The sequence below is a fragment of the Scyliorhinus torazame genome, chromosome 22 (assembly GCF_047496885.1).
Source record: "Scyliorhinus torazame isolate Kashiwa2021f chromosome 22, sScyTor2.1, whole genome shotgun sequence".
In the NCBI taxonomy this organism is placed as follows: Eukaryota; Metazoa; Chordata; class Chondrichthyes; order Carcharhiniformes; family Scyliorhinidae; genus Scyliorhinus; species Scyliorhinus torazame.
The window spans coordinates 55,216,724-55,236,634 of NC_092728.1; positions in this window are offsets into that span (position 1 = coordinate 55,216,724).

A 19,911-nucleotide genomic window follows, 5' to 3' on the forward strand; every position below is an offset into this window, starting at 1 on the left:
TAAACCGACATCAACAAAGTAGTTTATAGTCCCCTAGGAGTAGCTATATCACTGGATGGTGCATTACACAATAATGTATTGGAGCCTATTACAAAGGCAATGTAATAGTTATGGGAGACTTTAATCTTCATGTGGACTGGACCAATAAAGTTGGCAAAGGTAGTCTGGAAGGTGATTTTGTAGATTGCTTTTGTGACATTTTCCTGGAGCAATATGTTCTGGAACCAACTAGAAGGGAAGTTATTTTAGATCTAATGTTGTGCAACTAAGTTGGGTTAATTACTCATGTCGCAGTAAATAGATCAACTGGGAAATATTGATCATTTCATAAATTAATTCCACATTAAATTTGAAAATTATATATTCCAAGCACAAGCAAGAATCTCAAACTTAAGTAAACCCAATTACTTTGGCATAAGGGGAGAGCTGGCTAAAGTTGTTTAGTAAATTCACGAAATAATATGGCGGTCAATAATCACTGATACATTGAAAGAAACAATTCAAAATATGCAACTGAAATACTATAAGACCATAAGATGTAGGAGCAGAAGTAGGCCATTCGACCCATCGAGTCTGCTCCGCTATTCAGTGAGACCATGACTGATCTGATATGAAAATCCTCAAATAAATAAAATGAGCAAAATGCTGCAGATGGTGGACTCTGAAACATGAACAGAAGATTCTGGAAATACCCAGCAAGTCTGGCAGCATCTGTAAGAAGGGGAACAGAGTTAACATTTTGAGTCCTTTAACTCTTTGACAGAACTGAAGGGAGGGATAATGTGTTAGAATTGTGTGAGATTGCAATAAAGTATAGTTTTAGCAAGATTTCCCAATTTTTAGACTCCATTCCCTTTGAAATAAAGGCCATGCCAATAGAATGACCTGCTGAACTGGCATGCCATTTTTTTGTGATTCATGCATAAGGACCATCAAATCCCTCTGTGTTGCAGTTTTCTGCAATCTTTCTCCATTTAAAAATATTTAGCTCCTTTATTCTTCCTACGAAAGTGAGGGAACCATGGTTGACAAGAGAGGTTGAATGTCTTGTTAAGAGGAAAAAGGAGACTTATGTAAGGCTGAGGAAACAAGGTTCAGACAGGGCATTGGAGGGATACAAGATAGCCAGGAGGGAACTGAAGAAAGGGATTAGGAGAGCTAAGAGAGGGCATGAACAATCTTTGGCGGGTAGGATCAAGGAAAACCCCAAGGCCTTTTACACATATGTGAGAAATATGAGAATGACTAGAGCGAGGGTAGGTCCGATCAAGGACAGTAGCGGGAGATTGTGTATTGAGTCTGAAGAGATAGGAGAGGTCTTGAATGAGTACTTTTCTTCTGTATTTACAAATGAGAGGGGCGATATTGTTGGAGAGGACAGTGTGAAACAGATTGGTAAGCTCGAGGAAATACTTGTTAGGAAGGAAGATGTGTTGGGCACTTTGAAAAACTTGAGGATAGACAAGAGCCCCGGGCCTGACGGGATATATCCAAGGATTCTATGGGAAGCAAGAGATGAAATTGCAGAGCCGTTAGCAATTATCTTTTCGTCCTCACTGTCAACAGGGGTGGTACCAGGGGATTGGAGAGTGGCGAATGTCGTGCCCCTGTTCAAAAAAGGAACTAGGGATAACCCTGGGAATTACAGGCCAGTTAGTCTTACTTCGGTGGTAGGCAAAGTAATGGGAAGGGTACTGAAGGATAGGATTTCTGAGCATCTGGAAAGACACTGCTTGATTAGAGATAGTCAGCACGGATTTGTGAGGGGTAGGTCTTGCCTTACAAATCTTATTGAATTCTTTGAGGAGGTGACCAAGCATGTGGATGAAGGTAAAGCAGTGGATGTAGTGTACATGGATTTTAGTAAGGCATTTGATAAAGTTCCCCATGGTAGGCTTCTGCACAAAGTAAGGAGGCATGGGATAGTGGGAAATTTGGCCAGTTGGATAACGAACTGGCTAACCGATAGAAGTCAGAGAGTGGTGGTGGATGGCAAATATTCAGCCTGGATCCCAGTTACCAGTGGTGTACCGCAGGGATCAGTTCTGGGTCCTCTGCTGTTTGTGATTTTCATTAATGACTTGGATGAGGGAGTTGAAGGGTGGGTCAGTAAATTTGCAGACGATACGAAGATTGGTGGAGTTGTGGATAGTAAGGAGGGCTGTTGTCGGCTGCAAAGAGACATAGATAGGATGCAGAGCTGGGCTGAGAAGTGGCAGATGGAGTTTAACCCTGAAAAGTGTGAGGTTGTCCATTTTGGAAGGACAAATATGAATGCGGAATACAGGGTTAACGGTAGAGTTCTTGGCATTGTGGAGGAGCAGAGAGACCTTGGGGTCTATGTTCATACATCTTTGAAAGTTCCACTCAAGTGGATAGAGCTGTGAAGAAGGCCTATGGTGTGCTCGCGTTCATTAACAGAGGGATTGAATTTAAGAGCCGTGAGGTGATGATGCAGCTGTACAAAACTTTGGTAAGGCCACATTTGGAGTACTGTGTACAGTTCTGGTCGCCTCATTTTAGGAAGGATGTGGAAGCTCTGGAAAAGGTGCAAAGAAGATTTACCAGGATGTTGCCTGGAATGGAGAGTAGGTCTTACGAGGAAAGGTTGAGGGTGCTAGGCCTTTTCTCATTAGAGCGGAGAAGGATGAGGGGCGACCTGATAGAGGTTTATAAGATGATCAGGGGAATAGATAGAGTAGACAGTCAGAGACTTTTTCCCCAGGTGGAACACACCATTACAAGGGGACATAAATTTAAGGTGAAAGGTGGAAGATATAGGAGGGATATCAGAGGTAGGTTCTTTACCCAGAGAGTAGTGGGGGCATGGAATGCACTGCCTGTGGAAGTAGTTGAGTCGGAAACATTAGGGACCTTCAAGCAGCTGTTGGATAGGTACAAGGATTACGGGAAAATGATATAGTGTAGATTTATTTGTTCTTAAGGGCAGCACGGTAGCATTGTGGATAGCACAATTGCTTCACAGATCCATGGTCCCAGGTTCGATTCCGGCTTGGGTCATTGCCTGTGCGGAGTCTGCACGTCCTCCCCGTGTCTGCGTGGGTTTCCTCCGGGTGCTCCGGTTTCCTCCCACAGTCCAAAGATTAGGTTAGGTGAATTGGCCAATGATAAATTGCCCTTAATGTCCAAATTGCCCTTGGTGTTGGGTGGAGGTGTTGAGTTTGGGTAGGGTGCTCTTTCCAAGAGCTGGTGCAGACTCGGGGGGCCGAATGGCCTCCTTCTGCACTGTAAATTCAATGATAATCTATGATTAATCTAGGACAAAGGTTCGGCACAACATCGTGGGCCGAAGTGCCTGTTCTGTGCTGTATTTTCTATGTTCTATATGTTCTATGAAAGTTCATAACTTCACATTTTCCTATATTATATTCCATCTGTCAAGTTTTTACCCACTCACTTAAAATGCCTGTATCCCTCTGTAGACTCGATTTCATCCTCACCACTTGCCTTCCCACCTACGTTTGTGTCATCTGCATACTTTGTAATAGTACATTAACTTCCTTCACACAAGTCATCAATATATATTGTAAATAATTCTGACCTCAGCACGGATCCCTGTAGCACTCCTCTAGTTACAGATTGTCATCCTGAAAATGTCCCTCTTAACCCAACTCTCTATCTATCTTCTATCATTTAACCGATCCTCTATCCATGCTAATATACTACCCCCAAAACCATGGGCTCTTAACTTATTAAGTAGCTTTTTGTTCAGTACCTTATAGAACATTTTTTGGAAATCCATGGATATTGCAGCTCCTGGTTCCCCTTTATCTATCCTGTTCATTGAGAGCTAACATTCATTGAGAAAGGTCCATCCCGATCTTAAGAGGTTAATAGTATTAGATTAAAACAGTGCTTCCCAAATTCATTTCTGCTGTGCCCCCATTTTAGAGCTCATCTTGGGGCAAAGTTGTTGAATGGGGTGGGAGTTCAAACAGCAGGGATACTAGCACAAAAAAACAACTCAGGTGCCTACCATTTTGCAGGCTCTGTTGGTATCAATGATTGGGACCCAGAGCTCTTTGGATTAGATCACGTTCACAGCAGGAAAAAAGTGCATATTTAAAGGGTCCTCACAGCGGATCAAATGACGGGCAAATCTGAGTCTCCATCGCATAGCCACCATTGCTGCCGAGGAACCCATGACCCCAATTGCTTCATCCATGATTCCACTTGGGGGTCACGACTCATAGGCTGTGGAACCCCTGGATTGAAAGAAGAAGCTTATCATGTTGCAAAGAATAGCAGTAAATCTAAGGATATGAAGCAAAGAGCACCAAGAAAGTGAACAAAAAGGGAAGAAAATAGAGCATTAGAGGAAACTAACCAGTAATATAAAAATGGACTGTAAGAGTTTTCACAAGTCTATAAAAGGGAAGACGGTAGCTAAACCAGCCGTTGGTCCCTTAAAAGCAGCGACAGGAAAAGTATAATGAGAAATTAAGAAATGACAGAGACTTGGAACAAATATTTTGTGTCTGCCTTCAAGGTAGAAGGTGCAAATTATAAACAGAAGTAGAGGTAGCCTAGAGGTCAATTAGAGTGAGGAAACTGAAGTAATTAATATCAGCAGAGAAAAAGTGCTGAAAAAACTCAAGGAGGTAAAAGCCACCAAATCTTCCAGAATTGATGGCTTGTATCCCAGAGTTCCAAAAGAGAACTGCAGAAATAACGGATGTGCTGGTTACGATGTTCCAAAATTTCCTGGATTCTGGAGTGGTCTCAGCAGATTGGAAACTAGCGAACGTAACACCGGGATTCAAGAAAAGGAAGAACGAGAAAAACGGGGAACTACTGGCCAGTTAGCTGTCAGTCGTTTGGAAAATGCCGGAATGTATTATTAAGAAATTCTTCACAATCCACATGGAAAAGCATAGTATGACTAGACCAAGTCAACATGGTTTTCCCAAAGGAAAATCCTACTTATCAAATGTATTAGGGTTTATCGAGGATGTAATTAGTTGAAGAAAGAGGAACACTTGGCTATCCAAAAGACATTCATTAAGATGCCACACAAAAGGTTAATGCACAACAAAGGGGTGTGCAACTGGGAGTGAAATATTAGCATGGATAGAGTATTGGTTAACAGATAGGAAGTAGAAGGCGGAGGATATTTTCATGTTGGCAGGTTGCGACAAGTGGAATGCCACAGATTCAGTGCTAGGGCCTCAGCTATTTACAATTTATATTAATATCTTAGACAGAGAGAACAGATAGTACTCTATCTTTGTTTGCTGATGATACAGCACTAGGTTGGAATGCAAGCTGTGAGGAGGACCCAAAAAGGCTGCAAAGAAATATAGATATGGACAGGTTAAGTGAATGGGCAATATGCATGCACATAGAGTGTAACATGGGGACGTATGAAGTAGTTCACTTTGGTCGTATGGAAAGAAAAGCAGTATATTTTTGAACGGAGTGAAACTTGTAAATGTTGATGTTCAGAGAGGTGAACTCTCACACGGAACACAAAGTTACCGATTATAAGTGAATGGCGTTTTGACTTTTATTATAAGGGGACTTGAGTGCAAACATTAAAAAATCATGCTACAATCGTACAGGGTTTTTAGTGTGACCACACAAGGGGCGGGATTCGCCGACCCCCCACCGAGCCGGCGAATCGCCGGTGGGGCGTCGTGAATCCTGCCCCATTGCCCCAACGCCGGCTGCCGGATTCTCCAGCGCTGGTTTGTCGGCGGGGGCAGGAATTCCTCAGCTGAGGGAGGAGTAGCGCTCCGAAAGCTAGTAATTTTAAACAAACCTGTTGGACTTTAACCTGGTGTTATTAGACTTCTTACTGCGCTCAAAAGAAGTGTGAGTTGGGTGGGGTTACAGAGATGGGGTGGGGTGGGCCTAGGTGGAGTGCTCTTCAGAGGATCGGTGCGGACGTGATGGGAATATTACCTCCTTCTGCCCTGTAAAGATTCTATGACTTTTTTTTGTGAAACGTTGACCATGTAGTGAACTCTTTGCTTGTCCTCGGGTATGCGCTTATCGTATACCAATGTGACTTAGTAAAAAAAATAGTTTCCCGACTCTCAAAGATGTTGTTTGATGAAATGGGGAGATGAAAGGATGCTGGAGTGCGATTGCAATGTTTAGTGGATTGGTGTCATCTCAGCTTGACATTGCTTTCAGCGGTACAGAGGTTTGAGAATACTGGCGCTTTGAAACGATTAGTACTACCTTGTTAAATTCCTGCTGTGAAAATAACTACATCCAGCCCAACACCTACCCAATTGACAGCACCACTACAAGAGAATTGCACTTTCCCATTCCACTCACTTTGACACATTCTCTAGTGTCTGCACAGACACCCTGTCTATGAAATGATAGGCTATATTGGCTGAGAGAGTTTGCCGCTGTTTTCCTTTTGTTGAATGAAATTACCCCTGACAATGAGGTGTTTCAGTGAGCCAATGATTTATAATTTATAAGGAAAGCACAAAAGCAAATGTGGAATGCACTCCTCTGAATCCCTATTGTCTTATTCAGTCACTGTAAATCTGCAGTCCCCATCAGTGAAGACCACTATATTCGAGAAGAAATGGGTGGACAATTGCAGAACGCAGTCTTCAGCTTGCTTGTAATAAAGTTCTGGAAATTCCTTCTGATAATAAGAAGTAGAATTTGACTGTGAGGCACCCCAAATGAACTATACTAATTATGAGAGTTTATTTAAAAAGTATATATAAATTCTTCAATGGATGGCTGCCTGGTTCACAGGTTTTCCAATACTCTGATATTAATGAGAAGATAACTATTAAACATAAAGTCTGCTAGCCTTTTTAAACAATTTTATTTTTCAAAATCCAATTAAGTGGCAATTTAGCAGCCAATCCCCCTACCCTCCACATCTTTGGCTTGTGGGGGTGAGACCCACGCAGATACGGGGAGAATGTGCAAACTCCACATGGGTAATGATCCAGGGCTGGGATCGAATGTGGGTCTTTGGCGCCACGAGGCAGCAATGCTGACCACTGTGCAACCCTCTGTTAGCCCTTTGAAAGCTGCTTATGATAAATCGCTATTGCAGGGCACCAATTAATTCATCGTACAGACCAAATGGTCAAGGTTGAGGTGAGGTGAGAGTGGCGGCCCTTGACATCAACCAGCATTTGACTAAGTATGACATACAAGAAAACCAAGCCAAACTGGAGTCAATGGGAATCAGGGGCAAAACTCTCCAATGGTTGGAGCAAGATAAGGCACAAAGGAAGCTGGTTGTGGTTGTTGGAGATCAATTATGTCAATTCCAGGACTGCTGGAGTTTAAGTATCCTTGGCCCAACCATCGTCAGCTGCTTCATCAATAACCTTCCTTCCATGATAAGGTCAGAAGTGGGGTGTGCGCTGATGATTGCACAATGTTCAGCACCATTTGCGACTAGATACTGAAGCAGTCCATGTCCTAATGCAATAAGACCTGGACAATAGCCAGGAGTACTCTCCATTTGCCTGGTTGATTGCAGCTCCAACAAAACCCATGATGCTTGACATCATCCAGGACAAAGCAACCAGCTTGATTGGCACCCCTTCCACAAACATTCACTCCCTCCACCACTGACGCAGCAGTGTGCACCATCCACAAGATGCACTGCAGGAACTCACTAAGACTCCTTAGGCAGCAACTTCCAAACCCACAATTACAACAATATAGAAGGATAAGGGCAACAGGCACATGGGAAGACCACTGCCTTGACCTCCAAGCCACTCATCATTCTGACTTGGAATAATATCCCTTCACTGTTGCTGAGTCAAAATCCATGAACTCCCTCCTTAACTGCACTGTGGGTGTACCTACACCACATGGACTGCAACGATTCAAGAAGGCAGCTCACCACATGCTTCTCAAGAATAATTAGTAATGGGCAGTCTCTCCTGACCTAGCCAATGACACCCAGATCCCCTGAATGAATAGCAAAACACAATTTTACTTTCTAGTCAACCTACCTTCCTCCTCCACTGCTTCTCCCCCCCCGCCCCCCCCCCCCCCCCCCACCCCCCCGCTCCCACCCTGTTGTCCAGTTCAATGGCTTTTCTCCCGCTTCGTTTCAATGTTGCATAGTCAGAGCTTCTCCAGCAGTGGCTTCGCTACCCATCCCCAAGTCACTGTTTCTAGATTCCTCAAAAGGATCTACCCAGGCTCCAACCTGAATCTTCTTCATCCACATATTGTGTCTTAAAGGCATGTTTTCTCCCAAAATAGGAGGAAGATGAGAAGCCTTCGAACAGGATCCTGGCCAATGTTTATTCCCAATCAACATCGCAAAAACAGATTATCTGGTCATTATCGCATTGCTGTCTGTAGGAGTTTGCTGTGTGCAAACTGGCTGAACCGTTTCCGACATTACAACAGTGACTACACTTGAAAAATATTTACTTTGTTGTAAAATGCTTTGAGATATCTGGTGGTTATGAAAAGGTTATGAAATTGCAGTATTTCCTTTGAAGCTTGAATGTTTGTGAAACAAGAATTTTATTCACATTCAAATCCTAATCGTCAAGAGTCACATGTAAATGCTGATCATTCGGTTGTGTTAACCGAAGTGTTGAAATGTATCCCAGTGAGTCAAGGTTTTGCAGAGGAGAGTGAAGAAAATTGGGGGAGAAAATTATTTTGCCATTTTGCGTCATTCAGTGAAGCGTTTAAGCAGACGTAGAAATGAGGGATCTTAGCAATGGGCAGATACAGGATACATCTGTTTCAATGTGCAAGGCAGAAGGGATGGGAATTTAGTCTGACCCAAGAGCATGGGGATTTTTTGGCATTGTTGAATAAAATGACTTTTGACTTCAACTGGGAAAAAACCTGGCTCATCTAGATTTAGATTTATTGTCACGTGTCATGAGGTACAGTGAAACGTATTGTTCTGCGTACAGTCCAGGCAGATCGTTCCATATATGAAAAACACAGGACATATGATAAATACACAATGTAAATACATAGACACAGACATCGGGTGAAGAATGAAGAGTGTAGTGCTACACAACAGAGAGACATCAGTTCAGCCAAAAGAGGGCCATTCAGGAGTCTGGTAACAGTGGAGAAGAATCTGTCAGGACTTGTTCTCAGACTTTTGAATCTTCTGCCTGATGGAAGAGGTTGGAAGAGAGAATAGCCGAGTGGGAGGGGACTTTGATTATGCTGCCTACTTTCCCAAGGCATGGAGAGGTGTAGAAAGGGTCAATGGATGGGAGGGGGGTTTGTGCGATGGAATAGGCTGTGTTCACAACTCTGTAGTTTCTTACGGTCTTGGACCGAGCAATGGCCATGCCAAATACAATAGATCCTGAAAACACTGAAACAATTGTATTACAGGCCAGTGTTTAGAGAACCCCAAAGTGTATCATGGAATTCACCTGACCCACAACCTTTAATAGATTTTGGTTATGGGGAGCACAAGGGCCCCCTCTACAGGTGTGATGCAACAGAGATCTAAAGTACTTTTAAAGCAAAGCAATGATTCTTAAATGAATCCAGTTAACATTATATAAACACACAGTCAACATCTCAGCAACTATCAACTCAAATACTTCCCCCGAAGAATACAGTGCTCTATAAGTAACGTTTAATCTTTCCTAGCAACATTCATATGTTAAACCCTTTTCAAAGAAAGACAGCAGGTTTAAATTCTCTACAGAAACAGGAATTACTTTGAAATCCTCAAATGAGCTGAAGACATTCTGTAACGTGTAGAGAGAGAGACCATTATACAGCTGCTTGCTTTGCCTGCAGCTATCCAACTCTGACAATTAAACTAAACACACACTGTAGCTGCCAGCTCAAAACTGAAAGTAAAACCAGACAGATAGCCCAGCTCCACCCACACTCTGACATCACTGCAGCTATTTGATAAACACCCCTTTCTTAAAGGTACATCCACTACAGCTATTTGATAAACACCCATTTCTTAAAGGTACTCTCACATGACAGTTGCATGTGGCAGTGAGATCGTTGAGGTGAGCACCACCAGCATACAGTGCTCTGACTGTGAGATGTGGCAGGTCCGGGAGGCTTCCAGCGTCCCGGATGGCTTCATCTGCATAAAGTCCACCCAACTGGAGCTCCTCACAGACCTCATGGTTCGGGAGGAGCAGCAGTTGGATGCACTTAGGAGCATGCAGGTGGCGGAAAGCGTCATAGATAGCAGTTATATAAATGTGGTCATACCCAAGGTGCAGGCAGCGAAATGGGTGACCACCAGAAAGGGCAGACAGTCAGTGCAGGAATCCCCTGTGGTTGTCCCCCTCTCGAACAGGTATACCCCTTTGGATATTGTCGGGGGGGGATAGCCTATCAGGGGAAAACAGCAGCAGCCAGAGCAGTGGCACCACGGCTGGCTCTGATGTTCAGAAGGGAGGGTCAAAACGCAGAAGAGCAATAGTCTTGGGGACTCTATAGTCAGGGGCACAGATAGGCGCTTCTGTGGACGTGAAAGAGACTCCAGGATGGTATGTTGCCTCCCTGGTGCCAGGGTCCAGGATGTCTCCGAACGGGTAGCGGGCATCCTGAAGGGGGAGGGCAAACAGGCAGAGGACGTTGCACATATTGGTACTAACAACATAGGCAGGAAGGGGCATGAGGTCCTGCAGCAGGAGTTCAGGGAGCTAGGCAGAAAGTTAAAAGACAGGACCTCTAAGGTTGTAATCTCGGGATTACTCCCTGTGCCACGTGCCAGTGAGGCTAGAAATAGGAAGATAGAGCAGCTAAACACGTGGCTAAACAGCTGGTGTAGGAAGGAGGGTTTCCGTAATCTGGACCACTGGGATCTCTTCTGGGGCAGGTGTGACCTATATAAGAAGGACGGGTTGCATCTAACCTGGAGAGGCATAAAATCCTGGCCGCGATGTTTGCTAGTGTCACACGGGAGGGTTTAAACTAGTATGGCAGGGGGGTGGGCACGGGAGCAATAGGTCAGAAGGTGAGAGCATTGAGGGAGAATTAGGGAATAGAGCCAGTATGGCTCTGAGGCAGAGCAGACAGGGAGAAGTTGCTGAACACAGCGGGTCTGGTGGCCTGAAGTGCATATGTTTTAATGGAAGAAGTATCACGGGTAAGACAGATGAACGTAGAGCTTGGATTAGTACTTGGAACTATGGTGTTGTTGCCATTACAGAGACATGGTTGAGGGAAGGGCAGGATTGGCAGCTAAACGTTCCAGGATTTAGGTGTTTCAGGCAGGATAGAGGGGAATGTAAAAGGGGTGGCGGAGTTGCGGTACTGGTCAAGGAGAATATCACAGCTGTACTACGGGAGGACACCTCAGAGGGCAGTGAGACTATATGGGTAGGGATGAGGAATAAGAGGGGTGCAGTCACAATGTTGGGGGTTTACTACGGGCCTCCCAACAGCCAGCGGGAGATAGAGGAGCAGATAGGTAGATAGATTTTGGAAAAGAGTAAAAACAACAGGGTTGTTGTGATGGGAGACTTCAACTTCCCTAATATTGACTGGGACTCACTTAGTGCCAGGGGCTTAGATGGGGCAGAGTTTGTAAGGAGCATCCAGGAGGGCATCTTAAAACAATATGTCGACAGTCCAACTAGGGAGTGGGCTTTACTGGACCTGGTATTGGGTAATGAGTCCGGCCAGGTGGTAGAAGTTTCAGTAGGGGAGCATTTCGGGAACAGTGACCACAGTTCAGTAAGTTTTAAAGTGCTGGTGGACAAGGATAAGAGTGGTCCTAGGGTGAATGTGCTAAACTGGGGGAAGGCTAATTATAACAATATTAGGCGGGAACTGAAGAACCTAGATTGGGGGCGGATGTTTGAGGGTAAATCAACATCTGACATGTGGGAGGCTTTCAAGTGTCAGTTGAAAGGAATTCAGGACCGGCATGTTCCTGTGAGGAAGAAGGATAAATACAGCAATTTCCGGGAACATTGGATAACGAGAGATATTGTAGGCCTCGTCAAAAAGAAAAAGGAGGCATTTTTCAGGGCTAAAAGGCTGGGAACAGGAGAAGCTTGTGTGGAATATAAGGAAAGTAGGAAGGAACTTAAGCAAGGAGTCAGGAGGGCTAGAAGGGGTCATGAAAAGTCATTGGCAAATAGGGTTCAGGAAAATCCCAAGGCTTTTTACACGTCCATAAAAAGCAAGAGGGTAGCCAGGGAAAGGGTTGGCCCACTGAAGGATAGGCAAGGGAATCTATGTGTGGAGCCAGAGGAATTGGGCGAGGTACTTTGCATCAGTATTCACCAAAGAGAAGGAATTGGTGAATGTTGAGTCTGGAGAAGGGTGTGTAGATAGCCTGGGTCACATTGAGATCCAAAAAGTGTTGGGCGTCTTGAAAAATATTACGGTAGATAAGTCCCCAGGCCCTGATAGGATCTACCCCAGAATACTGAAGGAGGCTGGAGAAGAAATTGCTGAGGCCTTGACAGAAACCCTTGGATCCTCACTGTCTTCAGGTGATGTCCCGGAGGACAGGAGAATAGCCAATGTTGTTCCTCTGTTTAAGAAGGGGAGCAAGGATAATCCAGGGAACTACATGCCGGTGAGCCTTACGTCAGTGGTAGGGAAATTACTGGAGAGAATTCTTCGAGACAGGATCTACTCCCATTTGGAAGCAAATGGACGTATTAGTGAGAGGCAGCATGGTTTTGTGAAGGGGAAGTCGTGTCTCACTAACTTGATAGAGTTTTTTGAAGAGGTCACAAAGATGATTGATGCAGGTAGGGCAGTGGATGTTGTCTATATGGACTTCAGTAAGGCCTTTGACAAAGTCCCTCATGGTAGACTAGTACAAAAGGTGAAGTTACACGGGATCAGGTGAGCTGGCAAGGTGGATACAGAACTGGCTAGGTCATAGAAGGCAGAGAGTAGCAATGGAAGGATGCTTTTCTAATTGGAGGGCTGTGACTAGTGGTGTTCCGTAGGGATCAGTGCTGGGACTTTTGCTGTTTGTAGTATATATAAATGATTTGGAGAAAAATGTAACTAGTCGTATTAGTAAGTTTGCAGACGACACAAAGGTTGGTGGAATTGCAGATAGCGATGAGGACTGTCAGAGGATCCAGCAGGATTTAGATTGTTTGGAGACTTGGGCAGAGAGATGGCAGATGGCATTTAATCCGGACAAATGTGAGGTAATGCATTTTGGAAGGTCTGATGCAGGTAGCGAATGTACAGTGAATGGTAGAACCCTCAAGAGTACTGAAAGTCTGAGAGATCTAGGTGTACAGGTCCACAGGTCACTGAAAGAGGCAACACAGGTGGAGAAGGTAGTCAAGAAGGCATACGGCATGCTTGCTTTCATTGGCCGGGGCATGAGTATAAGAATTGGCAAGTCATGTTGCAGCTGTATAGAACCTTAGATAGGCCACACTTGAAGGATAGTGTTCAATTCTGGTCGCCACACTACCAGAAGGATGTGGAGGCTTTAGAGAGGGTGCTGAAGAGATTTACCAGAATGTTGCCTGGTATGGAGGGCATTAGCTATGAGGAGCAGTTGAATAAACTCGGTTTGTTTTCACTGGAACGACGGAGGTTGAGGGGCAACCTGATAGAGGTCTACAAAATTATGAGGGGCATAGATAGAGTGGATAGTCAGAGGCTTTCCCCAGGGTAGAGGGGTCAATTACTAGGGGGCATAGGTTTAAGGTGCGAGGGGCAAGGTTAGAATAGATGTTCGAGGCAAGTCTTTTACACAGAGGGTAGTGGGTGCCTGGAACTCGCTGCCGGAGGAGGTGGTGGAAGCAGGGATGATAGTAACATTTAAGGGGCATCTTGACGAATACATGAATAGGATGGGAATAGCGGGATACGGACCCAGGAAGTGTAGAAGTTTGTAGTTTAGTCGAGCAGCATGGTCGGCACGGGCTTGGCGGGCCGAAGGGCCTGTTTATGTGCTGTACTTTTCTTTGTTCTTTGTTCTTTGTTTTTTGTTCTTTGTTCTTTGAATGGGCGCTGGCCTCCATCCTATGATTAACGTTGTCAAGATGAAGAACATTGAGATGAAGAAGAGGCAGCCACAAAGGATGAAATTGATGAAGTGACCTTACAAAGACCGTGTAGGTCATTGATTGCCTATTTTGGTACAGGTAGAAATGGAATTAAGTAAGAATAGTCACGTATACATGGATCACGCAGGAGAGATAGTAGAGGAAGCTGGAATAATGAACTTAGTTAGATGTTGCGGGGATTTTAAAGATGGATAATGCACCGTAACTGATTAGACACATTAGAATATGCTTTGTAAACAGATATAAGGTGCATTGAATGGATTCTAGGATTCCTAAAAACTGCTATAGTTTTTGCCCATTCAGTGTCTCATCTACTTCTGCTTTGACCGTGACTTTGACAGCATCTTCTTCCTTGGTAATGGAAAGTGCAAAGTATTCACTTAGTAACTCAACCAAACCCTCTGCCTCCATGTGAAGATCCTCCTTTTGGTCCCTAATCAAGCCCACTCCTCCACTTAATGCCTATTTTCCATTTATATGTCTAGAAAAGACCTTTGGATCCCCTGAGAGGAACATGGGCTGCGATTCTTCCAGAATCGGCGAGGCAGCCCGTACCGGCGCCAAAAAGTGGCGTGAACCACTCCGCCGATGGGCCGCCCAGAAGATGCGGAATACTCTGCCCTTCTGGGGGCTAGGCCGGCGCTGGAGTGATTTGTGCTGCGCCAAACTGCGCCGAAGGACCTCCGCCGGCCGGCGCAAGTTGCCGCATGTGCAGGACTGCCAGCGTGTTCTGGCGCATGCGCAGAATGACTGGTGTGTTTCCTCTGCATGTACAGGGGGTTTCTTCTCCGCGCCAGTCATAGCAGAGCCTTACACAGGCCGGCGCGGAGAGAAACAGTGCCCCCACGGCACAGGCCCGCCCGCAGATCGGTGGGCCCCGATCGTGGGCCAGGCCACGGTGGGGGCCCCCCTCGGGGCCAGATCCCCCCGTGCCCCCTCCCTGAGGACTCTGCAAGCCACCCTCCAAGCCAGGTCCCGCCGGTATGGACCTTATCTAATCCACGCCGGAGACTGGCCGAAAACGGGCTGCCGCTCGGCACATCAAGGCCCCAGCGGGGGTTGGAGAATCCCGCCCAAGATTACTTTCGGAGAACCCTGTAAGCAGAACGCAGTAACAATATTGCAATTTCATTTATGTTTTCCTCCTTTTTCTACCCATTTGTATTTGTCTATCTTGTGTGTGTGTGTGTGGGGGGGGGGGGGGGGGGGGGAGGCAAGTTAAAGTAGAAGTTAGGTACTTATTGATATTTAACCAAACGTATCTGCTGCGTATTTCTCATCTTTACTTGTTCCATGAACTGTAATTGTGTTTCAACGTACGAACCTAGTGACTGTAATTATTGGGCAGCCAAGGATTTGGGAATTTTTATAAGAATTATTGGTCAATTCATTTGTGTTGTGACTCCGGGGCACATGGGTTTGGAATTGACCACGCACTTGCTGAGGGTGGCGGAGGACATGGCACAATTTTAAAATTTCCACATGACACTAAGTTTGGAAATGTGAGTAGGCTTGGAAGAAACCTGAAGATGTGTTTCAATCCATGGGGAAACTGTATCCAAAATAAGATTTTTTAAAAAAGATTCAGTTTTTGTAACTATTACTTAAACATAAATCAGAGCCAATGCAAATTAAATAGGGAAATGACATTTCATAGAATAAAGTACATTTAATTTTAAATGGTGGATACAACAAAGACACATCTAACATGAGCAATCCCTTTCAGCATGCATGGCTTTACATAGCTACACAATTTCCAATATGCTGTTCTTTACTCAAGCAGTGCAGCTCAGGATTCCAATCCAACAATAATCTTCACCTCCGAGTTTCCTCGGTATGACTGTCATCAGCAAGGCACCCTATTGACCCGCTGTCCCTCAGTTTGCCGCAGTTCTGATGGTGTATCTTTCCTGATTCTTTTTCAACTGACCAATCAATTACAGCTTGGTTCGCGGGTTGGCCACTCATATGGCCCTAAATTTCACCTCGGGATGGTGGATTGAACCCCGACTCTCTTTGCACTATCTAGGTCTGCCAACCCTACAGAATCCCCAATATCTGTATGACAATGTCGATGGCCTCAGTGATGCTCTTCAGTGACTGGGACATGCTCTGGAGTACCCCAGCAGTGCCCACCTGCGACTGGGACATGTCCCCCAGTAACTGGGACATGCTCTGCAGCGCCTTGGCTATGTCCACCTGAGATTGGGACATGCCCCGCAGCATCTCGAGAGATATTGTAGGCCTCGTCAAAAAGAAAAAGGAGGCATTTGTCAGGGCTAAAAGGCTGGGAACAGACGAAGCCTGTGTGGAATATAAGGAAAGTAGGAAGGAACTTAAGCAAGGAGTCAGGAGGACTAGAAGGGGTCACGAAAAGTCATTGGCAAATAGGGTTAAGGAAAATCCCAAGGCTTTTTACACGTACATAAAAAGCAAGAGGGTAGCCAGGGAAAGGGTTGGCCCACTGAAGGATAGGCAACGGAATATATGTGTGGAGCCAGGGGAAATGGGCGAGGTACTAAATGAATACTTGCATCAGTATTCACCAAAGAGAAGAAATTGGTAGATGTTGAGTCTGGAGAAGGGTGTGTAGATAGCCTGGGTCACATTGAGAACCAAAAAGACGAGGTGTTAGGTGTCTTAAAAAATATTAAGGTAGATAAGTCCCCAGGGCCTGATGTGATCTACCCCAGAATACTGAAGGAGGCTGGAGAGGAAATTGTTGAGGCCTTGACAGAAATCTTCGGATCCTCACTGTCTTCAGGGATGTCCCAGAGGACTAGAGAATAGCCAATGTTGTTCCTCTGTTTAAGAAGGGTAGCAAGGATAATCAGGGAACTACAGGCCGGTGAGCCTTACGTCAGTGGTAGGGAAATTACTGAAGAGAATTCTTCGAGACAGGATCGACTCCCATTTGGAAGCAAATGGACGTATTAGTGAGAGGCAGCATGGTTTTGTGAAGGGGAGGTCGTGTCTCACTAACTTGATAGAGTTTTTCGAGGAGGTCACTAAGATGATTGATGCAGGTAGGGCAGTGGATGTTGTCTATATGGACTTTAGTAAGGCCTTTGACAAGGTCCCTCATGGTAGACTAGTACAAAAGGTGAAGTCACACGGGATCAGGGGTGAGCTGGCAAGGTGGATACAGAACTGGCTAGGTCATAGAAGGCAGAGAGTAGCAATGGAAGGATGCTTTTCTAATTGCAGGGCTGTGACCAGTGGTGTTCCACAGGGATCAGTGCTGGGACCTTTGCTGTTTGTAGTATATAGAAATGATTTGAAGGAAAATGTTACTGGTCTGATTCGTAAGTTTGCAGACGCCACAAAGGTTGGTGGAATTGCGGATAGCGATGAGGACTGTCAGAGGATACAGCAGGATTTAGATTGTTTGGAGACTTGGGCAGAGAGATGGCAGATGGAGTTTAATCCGGACAAATGTGAGGTAATGCATTTTGGAAGGTCTAATGCAGGGAGGGAATATACAGTGAATGGTGGAACCCTCAAGATTATTGAAAGTCAAAGAGATTATCAGAGAATTTACAGTGCAGAAGGAGGCCATTCAGCCCATCGAGTCTGCACCGGCTCTTGGAAAGAGCACACTGCCCAAGGTCAACACCTCAACCTATCCCCATAACCCCACCCAACACTAAGGGCAATTTTGGACACTAAGGGCAATTTATCATGGCCAATCCACCTAACCTGCACATCTTTGGGACTGTGGGAGGAAACCGGAGCACCCGGAGGAATCCCACGCACACACAGGGAGGATGTGCAGACTCCGCACAGACAGTGACCCAAGCCGGAATCGAACCTGGGACCCTGGAGCTGTGAAGCAATTGTGCTAACCACTGTGCTACCGTGCAGCCCCTAGGAGAGGCCCGCTAGAGATCGGGACATGCTCTGCAGTGTCTCGACAATGCCCACCTGAGGCTGGGACATGCTCCGCAGCACCTCATTAAGGTCCGCCTGGTACAGGGTCATGTCCCCCAGAAACTGGGACATGCTACGGAGGTGCTCAGCCATTGCCGTCACTGACTGAGTTACTGAGCCGACTGATTTCTCGCCTGGGCTTTACTGCCTCCACCTGATGTGCATCAGCAACAGTATGGTGCTCACCAGATTGAGCCCCACTATCGTTGCCCAGCGAGGTGGGTGTCTCTGGGCTGGTGGACGGTGCGATCGACGGTGGCATCCTCGGAGCTCTGCTCTGAGGTGTTCTCATGGGAAGTGGGGGGGGGACATTTTGGGGAGGGGGGGATCACCCCGGATGAGGGTTCGGGGGTGGGGGGCCCAGGGGGCGTGGGGTTTGGGGAGACAGGCTGTATGGGGGGGGGGGAGTATGGGGGTGTGTGGGGCACTGCTGGATATGGGTCGGCCAAGGCACGGATGGATTGGTGCTGGGCGAGTGCAGTGCGAAGTGCATACTCGTGGTGGTGGTGGTGGGGGGGAGATGGTGCGGAGTGGGGGCGGTTGGTGAGGGTCCTGTGCCAACTCGCCTGTGTAACCTGGTGGTGGTCATTGATCTTCTTACGGCACTGGGTGCCAGTCCTCCAGGTCATATTCCCCGAGCTGAAGGCCCACTGTCACTTTCTCCCAGGTGGCATTCGCTGCCCTGTAGCTGACCCTCCAAGATTCCAAGAGCCTCGGGTAACAGAGCATCCAATCTGGGAGTCCAGTAATTCGCACAGGTCGGCATCCCCGAATCACGGCTGGTCGTCTCAGAGGCATGGCTGCGAGTTGAGTGGGGTTGGCTGTGAAGGAGGCGGTTTATATGCTGCTCTCCCTCGTTAGTGGCGGGCTGGCGAGTGCGGACCCGGTAAATCAGCCGGCGGGCCCATCATTTGCAGCGTGAAGCCCGTGGGGCCTCGTTGAGTGGACCAATTAACTTTTTACAGCAGTGACAGCCTCACTGGGCCAAGGGTTGGGATGTTTGCGGCAGTTTCCACTCATGACCATACTTCAAAACCCTTTTATTTAAATCGTGCCCATAATTTATTGTAGAGATGTGCAATGCGATACATTTTGGGAGGAAGAATGAGGGAAGCTGATATAATCTAAAAGATACAATTATGAAGCTGGCATGAGAACAAAGTGACACTGTGGTTCATGTACACAGAATGTTGAAGGTGACAGGGGAGGCTGAGTAAGTGCTTAAAAAGGCTCTATAAATAGAGGTAGAGAGCACAAAAGCAAGCAAGACTGTTACACTGAACCTTTAAAAAAAGCCAGTGTGGTCTCAACTGAAGATTCGTGTCCAATTCTGGACACTGCATTTTTGGAAAGATGTAAAGACTTTAGAGAGGGTGCAGAGAAGATTTACAAGGGCAGTTCCATCGATGAGGTACTTCAATTGTGAGGGGAGATTGGAGCCACTGCTCAGAGGAGACTGTCAGAAGCTTTGATGAAGCTCAAAAATTGATGGAGAGAAACTGCTTCACTTGGCAGCCGAAGACCAGAGGACATTGATGCAAAATGATTCGCAAAAGCAACACGGACGACATGAAGAAAAATTATTTTATGCATAAAGAGGTTGTGTCTGGGACGTACTGCCTGGGAGTGTGCTGGAGGCATCTTTGAACATAGCCGTCAAAAGGGAGTTAAATAAACACCCAGAGGTTCAAGATCTACAGGGACTGGATCAAGGTAGGGGTGAGGGAGAGGGGTAATGGGGTGGGGGACATTGGAGCTAGCTAAATTAGGCTTTCAAAAAGCTGGCACAGTCTCACGGAGCTGAATGGCCTCCCTCTGATCTGTGACCATTCTATGATGCTAGGATTCACAATGAGTGCCCTGTTAATAATAATGTTAATAATCTTTATTATTTTCACAAGTGGGCTTACCTTAACACAGCAATGACGTTACTGTGAAAATCCCCTGCCGCCTGTTCAGGTACACCAAGGGAGAATTCAGAAAGTTCAATTCA